The sequence below is a fragment of the Macaca thibetana genome, chromosome 1 (genome assembly GCF_024542745.1).
Source record: "Macaca thibetana thibetana isolate TM-01 chromosome 1, ASM2454274v1, whole genome shotgun sequence".
Lineage (NCBI taxonomy): Eukaryota > Metazoa > Chordata > Mammalia > Primates > Cercopithecidae > Macaca > Macaca thibetana.
The window spans coordinates 146,206,928-146,219,985 of record NC_065578.1 but is presented as its reverse complement, the minus strand read 5'-3'; the positions used below and the strand labels follow the sequence as shown (position 1 = coordinate 146,219,985).

The 13,058-nt window shown below is 39.5% G+C and overlaps 1 protein-coding gene across 6 annotated transcripts in view; it reads right to left on the bottom strand.

The window, feature by feature from the left end:
- ESRRG (estrogen related receptor gamma) overlaps positions 1–13,058 on the bottom strand; it is a 643,046-nt gene that overhangs the window by 432,355 nt on the left and 197,633 nt on the right. For all 6 annotated transcript variants that reach the window (XM_050780447.1, XM_050780458.1, XM_050780479.1 and 3 more), the window contains exon 2: positions 8,881–8,972. The gene's annotated coding sequence lies outside the window, so the exon portion shown is untranslated. The remainder of the gene's footprint in view (positions 1–8,880; positions 8,973–13,058) is intronic.

Sequence of the window (13,058 nt, the reverse complement as noted above, 5' to 3'; positions counted from 1 at the left end):
CTAGCTCAAGGTGTCAGGAAAAGCTGCAGGAAGGAGGTGACATTTAAGCTGAGCCTTGAAAGATAAATCAGATTCCAGTTAGCTTGTCAAAGGGTAATGGAGAAAGTCCCAAAAAGAAGGAACCGCAAATGGGAAGCATTGTCTGTAGAACACACAAGTTTCCACGATGATTACACTTTTTAAAGTGAAGAAGAGCAACTAGAGGTGGATGATGGGACAATGCTGTGGAGAGCTTAACTGCCCAACGAGGACAGATCTCACCAGAGATAATGGGAACTCGTGTGATTTTTGTAAGGAAAGCTGGCATGTTAAGGGATATTATTCTGGTGTGGCTGATGTGGGGCTTGGAAGTTGAGAGGCTAATGGCTAAGTTCAGTGAGGGGCCACCTGTCACTGTCTGGTCCCAAAGCAACTAGGAGAAGGTACATGGATATTAAAGATGACATGCACGTTTCTCCTCATTCTCATATGAGGACCCTTGTCCCTTGTCTATCCCTAATCATTTTGGGGGAAGGTATTCGTTACCCTTATTGACTTATTATTTCATTTTTTTCTAATCTCACCTTCAGAGCTTTCTTTGTCTTCAGCTTAAAATACCTTTCTCTGGCCTACCCTTTGTGTAAAATGAGAGAAATTCAGGAAAATAATTCTCCCTTTCTATGAAAAACGTTTTCCCTTGACCCACTCTGAGAAACTGCTCCTTCCTTATTCTGGAAAATAGACCTGTCTTTTCAAAGTTTTCCAGCTCCCTGGCTTGCTCCTTCGCTCCCCTGGGAATCTTCCCACCCCTGCTGCCTCAGCCTTAGAGGTTCAGCTGGGATGTTGCCCTCAGGAGGACCAGCCACACCCCGCCCTCCAGCTGTCCCAGGTGCCCTCTTCAGGATTCTCCCGGCACTAGGAGCACCCTTGGTTACAGCACCGATCACACAAAGCAGAAATCCCTGCGCTCTGCAGTCATCTCCCCACTCATCTATGAGCTGTGGGAAGCAGGGATCATGTTGAAAAGACATACAAAATATTTAGAATTAAAAAAAGTTTTTCTTCCTTTCAGAGGAGAAGCCAATCTAATCAAGACAGAAAAATGAGAAACGACAAAAAAAAAAAAAAAAAAAAAAAAAACCCACTATATAAATATATTTGACTTCTTCTCTATCATGAAAGATAATCCAAACCAAAATTAAAAGGTGAAAATAAGGTCAGACGCGGTGTGGCTCATGCCTGTAATCCCAGCACTTTGGGAGACCGAGGCGGGTGGATCATGAGGTCAGGAGTTCAAGACCAGCCTGGTCAACATGGTGAAAATACAAAAATCAGTCAGGCGTGATGGCGTGCGCCTGTAATCTGAGCTACTCGGGAGGCTGAGGCAGCAGAATTGCTTGAACCCAGGAGACAGAGGTTGCAGTGAGCTGAGATTGCACTCTAGCTTGGGAGACAGAGTGAAACTCCATCTTTGGTGGGGGCAGGGGAAAGTGAAAATAAAATAAGGAAACATTTCTATAACACATTTAAGAAAAAGAGGTCAATATTGTTAGTACACAAGAAGTTTCAACAAAGAAGGAAAATGACAAGATTTCAATAGAAAAAAAATTGGCAGCGCAGTAAATCCACGTGAAGAAGATACAAATGACCACTAAAGTTGTAAAAGATCTTCAGCCTCATTAATAATTTTAAAATTGCAAATTGAAATAAGATACTACTTCCCGATAATAAATTGACAAAAAGTAAAGTCTATTAGAACCATGGCTAGGAATTGGGTCCTCGCACAATTTTGGTAGGGGTGTGTGTGTGTGTGTGTGTGTGTGTGTGTGTTTAGAGACAGGTTCTCTCTTGCTCTGTCACTGAGACTGAGGTGCAGTGATGTGATCATGGCTCACTGCTGCCTCAAATTCCTGAATTCCTGAGCTCAGGTGATCCTCCCCCTTCAGTCTCCTGAGTAGCTAGGAATAGAGGTACATGCCACCAAACCCGGCTATTTTTTTTTTTTTTTTTTGGTAGAGAAAAAGGTCTTACTACATTGTGCAGCCTAGTATCAAACTCCTGGCCTCAAGCAATCCTCCCATTTTGGCCTCCCAAAGTGCTAGGATTACCGGCAGGAGCCACCATGTCCAGCCAATTTATATAATATTTTTAGATCCACAGACAATTTCTTATAAAATTGAAAATATAGATACACTTTGGCTTAGCAATCCTACTCTAGATAACTATCCTACAGGAGTAAGACCACAAAAATTAAAAAATTTCCTGCTTTCAAATCACAGCTCTTCTACTTGGTTGAAGCTTTTATCTTCTCTGTAACTCAATTTCTCTATCTTTGAAATAGGATAACAGCAACTACCTTATAGGGCTGTTTCCAGAATTAAATGATTTATTATATTTAAAGCACTTAAAAAGTGTGGAACATATAGAAAATATTATAGTCGTTATTCTCATTTTCCAAATTTTCTGTATTGACAATATATGCTAATTATAATTTTAAAAAATATTTAAAGAAAGACAACGGTTCCCAATTATTTCTAAATGGACTATAAACCATTGGCCTAACTTAATGAGATGGAGCCACTTTTCTAACGTAGCTCTGCCTTCTCGTAGTTTTTCACTTAGGCTTTCCAATTTTCTAGCCCCATCTCTACTCCCACCCCATGCTTGTCTGGTAAATTTTAAGAACTGGCTCTCAAATGAAAAAAAATCTTCACTTGAAAATTTGGGGCACTGTCAATTTCTGTGGTGTAAACACTCCCTCCATGGCTGATTCGAGCTACCAACATGACATGGTGAACATGGAGCTGATGAGGAGATGTAGAGCAGTGCAGTATTCTAGACTTTCCATACCTCAAGAACATAGATAAGACCAAAATGTGGTGAAGAAGAATAATTGGAAAGTGATTAATTTGGATTATTTATTACTTTTGGTTTTAATATATTGACTTATTATATGTTCATATCATTCAAGTTTTAAGAAAATTAAATTATAACTGGATCACAAAATTCCTAGAAATTTAACAAGTGACTCTTTTAGTAAGAATAGGCTCTAGTGCATCACTGACCTCTCCACTTCAAGGGCTCTGCACTCATATTCCTCATTTGCATTCTCCCTTGGACTCCAGCTTTGCCTCCCTCCCGGTCTGCTCCCCCACCTTCCCTCCACTAACCCCTGGCCTACCAACCCTGCAATGCCTTCTTGCAGGATATCAGCACCCCACTGGCCCTTCCCTTGCCCAATTCTGTTAGCAATTTTGAAGAATACTATTTATTTAGCAGCTCAGTATGTGTATTTTATTATCCTTATTACTGATTATTTTGTGTATCATCCTTTCTTCCAACTCCAAGTTAGATTATATTGGTGTGTTAGTCTGTTCTCATGCAGCTGATAAAGACATACCAGAGGCCAGGTGCAGTGGCTCACGCCTGTAATTCCAGCACTTTGGGAGGCTGAGGCGGGTGGATTACCTGAGGTCAGGAGTTTGAGACCAGGCTGGCCAACATGGCGAAACCCCATCTCTACTAAATATACAAAAATTAGCCAGACATGGTGGTGGGGACCTATAATTCCAGCTACTTGGGAGGCTGAAGCAGGAGAATTGCTTGAACTCAGGAGGGGGAAGTTTCAGTAAGCCGAGATCTCTCCACTCCACTCCAGCCTAGGAGATAGAATGAGACTCCATCTCAAAAAAAAAAAAAAAGAAAAAAAAAGAAAGAAAGAAAGAAAGAAATACCCGAGACTGGGTCTTTTATGAAGAAAAGGGTTTAATGGACTCACAGTTCCATATGGCTGAGGTGACCTCACAATCACGGCAGAAAGCGAAAGGCACGTCTTACATGGCGGCAGAAAAGTGAGACTGAGAGCCAAGAGAAAGGCCATCAGATCTTGTGAGACTTATAAAGCCACCGGATCTCATGAGACATATTCACCACCATGAGAACAGTATGGGGGAAACCGCCTCCATGATTCAGTTATCTCCCACACAGTCCCTCCCACAACACATGGGAATTATGGGAGCTACAATTCAAGATGAGATTTGGGTGGATCATAGCCAAACCATATCAATTGTTTTTAAAAAAGTGGTTATCCACTGACAGAAAGGGTTGGGATAGTGCATATTGGTGGGATACGTCACCTCCAATGTCCACTTCACTTAGGTTAGAGAACCACAATTTTATATATTTTAATCTTAGCACAGTGAGTGGCTGGTATGTAGTAAGCACTCAGTAACTACATGTAAACTGAAAATTTAAGATATTTTAATAGAAAAACTAAACCCTATTAACCAGTAATTAGCTGAAAATGTAGATTCCTGGTCAAGGTAGGTGTAATAACATAGGAAAAATTAAACTGTTTTTCCTACTCTCACACTCAACACAGACACTTCTGTGCTCAGAAGTATGGGCTTGCTTTTGCTTTCCCACACATCAGTTCTCCAGTGGTCACCAACTAGGCATCCTACGATTTAACTAAATTCTGACACTCCCTACCTGGAAACAGCATCAGATCCCACAGGTTAAGGGCTCAGTCCCACAAGACTTCCCTTCACTTCAGACATCAACTGAAAGTTGTAGGCTACCTACAACTGCTGTTTGATTTAGCTATAAATTGGAGGTTTCTATAACCCCCTTCTCTGGTTTGACTGATTTGCTAGAGCAGCTCACAAAACTCAGAGAAACACTTGCTTTTACTGGTTTATTATATTTATAAAGGTTATTATAAAGAATACAGACAAACAGCCAGACAGATAAAGTGGTGCATAGGGCAAGGTATATGGGAAGGGACACAGGGTTTCCAAGCCCTTTCCAGGCACGCCACTTTCCCAGAACTTCCCCATGTTCAGCAACCCAGAAGCTCTCTGAAATTGCAAATTGAAATCCCACAGTTTAGGAATCTTTTTTGGGGGATGGGGAATGGAGTCTTGCTCTTTTGTCCAGGCTGGAGTGCAGTGGAGTGATCTTGGGTCACTGCAACCTCTGCCTCCCAGATTCAAGCAATTCTCCTGCCTCAGCCTCCTGAGTAGCTGGGATTACAGGCACATGCCACCACGCCTGGCTAATTTTTGTATTTTTAGTAGAAATGGGGTTTCACCATGTTGGCCAGGCTGGTCTTGAACTCCTGACCTCGTGATCTGCCTGCCTCAGCCTCCCAAAGTGCTGGGATTACAGGTGTGAGCCACCGCATCTGACCCAGATTAGGGAGTTTTACAGTGGCTTCATCCTGTAAGCATGGTCAATTATTAACTCAATCTTCAGCTTCTCTCCCCTTCCTGGAGGATGAGGGGTGTGGTTGAAAGTTCCAAGCTTGTAATCATGGCTTGATTTTTCTGGTGACCAGAACCCATTTGGGAGACCTCCAAAAGTCACCTCAATAGAACGAAAGACACTCCTGTCAAACAGGAAATTCCAAGGGATAAAGAGCTCTATAGTCAGGAATGTGAAGGTCGGGGGTGTTGTGGGGGCAACAGAGAACAAATACATATTTCTTTTTATAAATCACAACCTCATAGTAGATGTTTGGCTTCTTGTACCATGCGTCCAAGAAACAACAATATGGTTGTGGTACTTGTACTGAGGTATAATCACGAGAAAACAAGTTAGCATGTCAGTATCGTTCTTATAAAAGAAATGAAATAAATGTCTTTTACGAAGGATCTAATTCACATTACCATTAAGAGAATACAGTGGTTGACGACTATTAATGTGAAAATGGCCACCATTTGGATGTTCCTGCTCTCACCTTCTTAGAGACTTTGGGGATGGGTAAACTCACACACGCGCAAACACACACACAAGCACACACACACACAAACACACACACAAGCACACAACACACACAAACACACACACACGAGTATAAATATAAATATATATGGCCAGACCATATACTTACTTTATGCAAAACAATTTTAAACTCCAAGTTTGATAGCTATGAACAAACTTCATTAAAAATAGTATTTAGAGATCAAATTGTTTTACTCCTGCTTACTTTGAAATAACATCATAATTAACTTTTCTCTCATGGATCTTGAGGAAAAAAAAAAAAAGAAGAAGACGACGAACAGCAAGAGACAGCTAATGGCCTTCATATCCCCATGTAAATTTTGGCTTATACTAAAACACTCAAGGACAAGTATCAGCAGTAAATCATATAACCTACATTTCAGAATCAAAATTGCCACATTGCACTCTTTCTGAAATCAGAGGAGAAATTTCAGATTGTTATTTGCTCAAATCTATTTGCATTCCCGGGGCACATACCCAGTGGCAGAACTTCACCCAGAGGCATTCTCAAGCCATCCTGAAACATCCACCCTGCAGATTAGCCACACTTGCAAACTCAAGAACTGTATGAGTGGGTTTTTCCCTTTTAATTGGTACTTATCTTTGCCCCCAAGAAAGATATTTTTCAAGTACTCTGTATAGTAACAAAAAAGAAAAGAAAAAAAAAAAACCCTCAAATTTTTTGTACCTCTTAGCCACCCATAAGTTTTCTGCTAATTTTGTCATAAATAAATAGAATTGACAAAGACATTAAAGAGGGAAACAATAAGAATAGTCAGGAAGAGCAGAAAAAAAGATTGCCACGATATTCTGTCTTGTTTCGCCAAAAAGGTATTAAAGTGCCAATGATATAAAAATAGAGTTGAACAATTTTTTCTAAAGGAAGGGGGTAGCTACTCCCAGACTATATAAGATGGGTGTCATAAAGGTTTCATTGATTAGTTGATAAGTTTGCCTGTGAGTGATTAGTCAATTAGTCAGAAAGGTTTGAATTAGTTACTAGAGCTCTGACTCCCATGAATAAATGCCAGGAGTCTTCTCCCCCACCCTCTGTGACAGATGATATCTGTTTTCTCCTGTGAGTTTGAATTTAAGAGCCACTGAAGCTCAGCAACAGTATATTCTGGCTCAAATGAGCTGAAAATTGCATTCAATTTGAATTTCAAAAATCGAGGGGAGGAAGGGGGGAAAAAAACCTCAGCACCCATCAAGTCTCTACACTCTTCAACTACTTCCTGCTGCTTAGCTCTATTCCGCCAGGCTGGGGACCTGAAACCCAGGATGTGTTGCAGGGGAAAGAGCATCGCTGGATTCCTGCCCAGTCTGAGTTTAAAAATAAACTTTTTATAGTCAGGATCAAAGCAAACCTCACTTTTATGCACATGCATAATGCAGAATGTGACCCACCAAAGAAACAGATTTACCTTTTCCAAACTGAAACTGGCCTGCTTTATTATTTTTTTTTTTCTTTACGTTCTCTGGAGGTGATAAAGGTGAAGGTGCTTTTCTTGGGAAACTCTGGAAAAGCAAATTCTTTTCTAAATTAAAATTAATTCCTCTTCAGCTCACTTAAGACCCTCATTCTTTGTGGCTCGGTGCCCCCAGCTCACCCACCTCACATTACAAAGCAGACGTGTTCTTGAAAAGTTGAGCAAGTAGCTATTGATTTTTCAAATCAAGTCATATTTTAAATGCTCTAAGAGAGTTGGTTATTTAAAGGAATCTTGTGATAAATTATTTTTTAAAGCCAATCTATTTTTAGTGTACAAATCATTGCCCCTTCCTGCAATGGCATATTAAGCGTGAATTTGAAGCCTATCCAAGTTTTCTGAAAGCAGGGCACACCTGTAGTCCACAAGAAGTAGATGTTAGTGTTACCAATATTTAAAACTAAACTGATGCTACGCAAAACAACAGATGATATCCCAGAATCATGTAACTGAACGGTTTGGGGCCAGAACTCCATTTTATGATAGTTGGAGCTGAAGGAGGAAAGAGAACGCCAAATTCATTCCAATGGACTTCGAACATGAAAACATATTCTCCCGCTGACTAAATCACTCTCAATTTGCAAATTAAGCAACCTGGGTGCCATGAAAAAGGTAATTCAACTTCTAAAGTGCCATTTTCCACACTGAAGCAGGAGTCTGCTGAATGCCGTTCAGAAATATGCCTTATTCCAAAGGGTTCAGTAGCAAGCACCATTGAAAGGCATCATTGGCAGTGAGCACACACGGATTCCTGTTCACTTACTCTGCGCTGGCCTCTGCAGCAAGAACTCAGCGTAACTAACACATCAGAGATCCTGCATTAGAGGAGGCAGTGGCTCTTCATCCTTCCTGAGTTACAAACCCGTGTGAGAGTATGATGAATGCACAGACACTCTGCAACAAAAGAATCCTTCCACGCTATGATCCTCGTATGACAGTCATTACAACCACAACGGAGTTCATGGATCCAAGTGAAGGACCTGGGTCTAGGATATTAACTGACTAACTAATGGTAACCTGGGAAAGTTAGTATTACATAATTTCCCTTCAAAAATGGAGTGAAGTAGACAGATATCCCTGGAAAGAAATGGGTATTCAATTGAAATCTAATGGATACCAAGAACTCTTACTAAGTTCACAGAAGGTAGAATTAGAAAGAGAAGGATCTCTATCTTAAACACAGGACAAGATGTAAAGAAGAGCAATATTTTACTTCTTAGGCATCACTGAAAGACACAAATTAAGAAATAGTCTGACTTTCACAACCTCAGCTTACTGGTCAATACAGTGAATCAACAGAAGCTCGGGCAAAACCTTTCCAAAGCAACTACATGATCACTACACCACACACTCAGTAAAGTCCAATCTGCCAGAATATCCTACACACAGACAAAAAACAACAACAACAACAAAAAACACTTTAAAAGCATTTAAAATGATGTCTTTACATTTTAAAAGGCAGAATGAGGAAAACATTGTACCTTACTATGAAATACTTGCCAGCAGCACAATAGTAGTCAAAGATGTCAAGGGGCCACTTAACCCTCTAATGTGTATCACATGGTATTATGTTATATGGATTTTAAAAGAACATTAATATCTCCTAATCTTGTAGGGAGCAGCTTACCTTTCAAACTGCGACAGTGTTAGCGTAGGATTTTTTCCTTACATCTTCATAATTTAATATTGTTTCATTGATGAACCAGTAAATTGTCAGCTCTATTCATTTATGTGACGTGAGCAAGGATCCAACCCAAAAAAGGAAAAAAAAAAAAAAAAGTAAGGTCAATTTTCTTGGCCGCTGCATTTAATAAAATCTCCCAGGCAATAGAGTTAAGCACACATTAATAGCTATGACTTAGTATGCTCTGCCTTTAGCAAGTCTTTGATTTTCCTATATATACACTCAGGGCTGTATTAACACTCCAACGAAGGTACAGTCCTCATTTCTTATTTTAAGATTTCTTCCTTCTCAGCTTTATCAGATTTATTAATCTTCCGCTCCTCTCTTATTTATAGCAAATGCTCTGGTTAGGGTTTCAAAGCGTTTTCCATTATAATACCCATATATAACTTTCAGAAAAAAAAAATTCTTCCAAGACCAAGGGACTTTGTACTTACTTCATATTAGTCTCAAAATATATGCATTTCTCCAAATGTGAAGGCTTTGTGTCCTATTTTTCTGATCTTCAGAAAAAAACACAAGAGAGAGGGTAGAGGCCCCAGCTTTCTAAGTGGGAAAACTTGAAGCTTCTATTTTAAGTAAACTCCAAGTGGGTTTTCACTAAACATACACTAATGATGTTTTAGGGAGATGTCTATCAAAGGAAGCTACTGGGTTGAACCTCATGAAGTTGCTGTTATTCTATCAATTTCGACCTACAAAAACGGCAATTCCATATGATTTAACTTAATGCTTCTCATATCTTTACTAAAATATAAAAAGACTGTTCAGAGCAACAAAGCAATCCCTTGTATATCCAGGGAAATTCTGTGCTAACTTGCAGCTCAGGAGGTGAGAAGGGAGAAGAGAAGGTTGTGACTAACAGGAGGCCGGAATGCCCCTGACAATTTGTTTGGTGCACGCTCTGGTGCAATATATTAAGAAAAAGATGTGGAGAAAATAATTACTCAGGTGGCACCAGGCCACTTTGCATCACATCCCTTGAGGCATGAATGTGGTAACTGTAGACTTTGGGGAGTGAACACTCCAAAGAGATGCCTGCATTGCATCAGAAGACCCTCAGACGACTCTCTAAATCGTTTCACTAAAGACACCCTTCAGACTCATTGCTTTCCCGCTTTCTTTCAAGAATGAGGTTAAAAGTAAAATGCTTGGCAAATAAACTAGATTGAGGTTTCAATCCCAACTTCCCCCTACACCCAGCAGTTGGGATCATACCTTGGTAATTTACTGTAATGCTAAAGAGAAACTATTTGAATACTAGAAAACAAAGGGATCATTTTTAAATAATTTCTTGCATAAAGTGAGCTGAAGATCAGCTAAGACAAGAGACCGAGGAGGTTTCTAGTGTAGGTTGGAATTTGACAGGGTCTAGAATCAAGAAAGGAGGGTGCTTTACATATAAAACTAGGATGGTGTTTCAAACATACCCATGAGAGAGACAGGAGGTAAGATGACTAGAATGTGAGAATCCAATCCTATTTATTTTTTAGGAGTGTGAACATAAGAACCTGTTAAAAAACTGTAATTTATGTAAGTATAGAGAAACACTAGGAGAGGACCCACCCAACTGACACTAGAGGGTCAGAAGTCCAAGAAGACCTAATTTAGGTTTTTGCTTTTTTAAAAAGAAAGCACAGGACTCAGGAAGTACAAACACAGGACTTGAATCAAGAAAAATCCTTCAGGTGCTGATTTCAACAGTTAGGTGGCTGCTTTCTGTGTAATATTGCTAATGCTCATAGCCAGTGTGGCCGTAGATTTCAAGTTAACATTTAAACTCTACAACTTGTCATACTCTATCTCTGAAATGGCTGAAAATTTGAAATAATGTTAATGTTAAAACAATGGTTTTGGGAACCAGTTCTTCTTTTGATCCCATACCAACAACTATCTCTAAGCAGAGGCGTTCAACTCAGGAGATTCAGTTTGTGGGCAAGGGGAGATGGTGGGGCATTGGAAGGGTGTATGGAATCAGTTCCTGTTACCCTTATGATTTCCTCTTATTACAAAATGCAGTATATATTTCCCCAGAAAAATCTTGATTTAAATGGTGACAACCAATCCAGGTGAAAGATTTCTTATTCAATACTATAGGTAATATACTAAGAATGGGGGGATAAAGATTGTAAATGGCCTTTAGAAGTCCAGTAACAATATGATTGAGAAGAATTTTGTGGGTAACCCAGGAAATGCACTACTATTTATCTCACTTTTTCCCTTGTCTGCAAATATTCTAAATTCCAAACAACCAGTTTTATTTTGTTTTATTTTATTTTCAGTTTTAGATTCAGGGGGTGCATGTGTAGGTTTGCTACAAGAGTATATTGCATGATGCTGAGATTTGGGCTTCTACTGATCCCGTCACCCAAACAGTGAACATAGTACCAGACAGAAAGTTTTTCAACCCTGGATTCCCTCCCTCCCTCCCCTCTTTTGGAGTCCCCAGTGTCTATTGTTCTCATCTCTGTCTGTTTCTATCCAATGTTTAGCTCTCACTTATAAGTAAGAACATGTAATATTTGGTTTTCTGTTTCTGTGTTAATTCACTTAGAATAATGGCCTCCAGCTGCATCCATGTTGCTGCAAAGGACATGATTTCATTCTTTTTTTATGGCTGTATGGTATTCCATACTCTATATGTACCATATTTCTTTATCCAGTCCTCAACTGATGGGCACTTGGGTTGATTCCATGTCTTTGCTATTGTGAATAGTGCTGTGTTATACATATGAGGGCAGGTGTCTTTTTGGTAGAATAATTTCTTTTCCTCTGGGTATATATCCAGTAATGGAATTGCTAGGTTGAATGGTAGTTCTGTTTTTAGTTATTTGAGAAACCTCCAAACCGGTTTCCACAGAGGCTGAACTAATTTACATTCCCACAAATAGTTATAAGTGTTTTCTTTTCTCCACAACCTCGCAAACATCTGTTACTTTTTCACTTTTAATAATAGCCACTCCTACTGGTGTAAGATGGTATCTCACTGGGGTTTTGACTTGCATTTCTCTGATGATTACTGATGTTGAGCATTTTTTCATATGTTTGTTGGTCACTCGTATGTCTTCTTTTGAGATATGTCTGTTTATGTTCTTAGCCCACTTTTTAATGGGGTTATTTGTTTCTTGTTCAGTCATTCAAGTTCCTTGTAGTTTCTGAACATTAGTCCTTTGTAGTATGCATAGTTTACAAATATTTTCTCCCATTCTGTAGCTTGTCTCTCTTTTGATAGTTCTTTTGCTGTGGAGAAGCTCTTTAGTTTAATTAGGTCCCAGTTACCAATTATTGTTTCTGAATAACCAGTTTTAAAATGTAGACTGAGACACAACTCACAACTGTTTTGTAAGCTGATGATTGTCTATTACAAAGAAAAAATTCCAGGATTAAGAACTATCAGGTGCAGTTGCCTGGATTTTGCATTGCACGATTCCCAGGGTGCACTTTTCGTACGTATTACAAAGTGAATGATCTACCCCACCGTGGTTGTGTAGTATGAGATAGGAAGAGGAAGCCTCTGGATTCTCTTCCCTGTCCCAGAGAATATTTTTAAAACAAACATAGATAACTACATTACCAGTATCCCTTCACCCACAAAGTCAGTGACCCCAAGGCAATAGGACTTACACCATCCCTACCATCACCCTCTACCATCACCAGTAGCTGCCTCTGTATTGTTGCAGGAACCTTCTTAGAAGGGGAATTACCTCTCTAAATACAGTTCTTGGGTCTCAAACTGGTTCTAAGAATAAATATTCCAATAAAAGGATAAGCCACTTAGCACATGATATTCCTCAAACATGGTAGCATGACAGTGGAACCCAACCATTCACCCAGCTGTCCTTGGGGAAAAACACATTTTGAATTCCAAAACCTTAAGAGTATATCCTATTGTGAGGGATCTACTTACTACACACAGATACAAAACCCTGAACAGCATATACTCTCAAAAAGTGAATGCATAGCAGAAGTAAAGATTTTTAAAAGGGGAAACACATATTTCCTTTAATGATTCTGAAGATAACTTTAGTGTACAGCCAGGAAAAGATAAACAGAAGAATTTCCTCAGTTTTCCAGATCCCCTACCATATGTTATTCATGCGGGTTTGATTATTTGAAGGTTT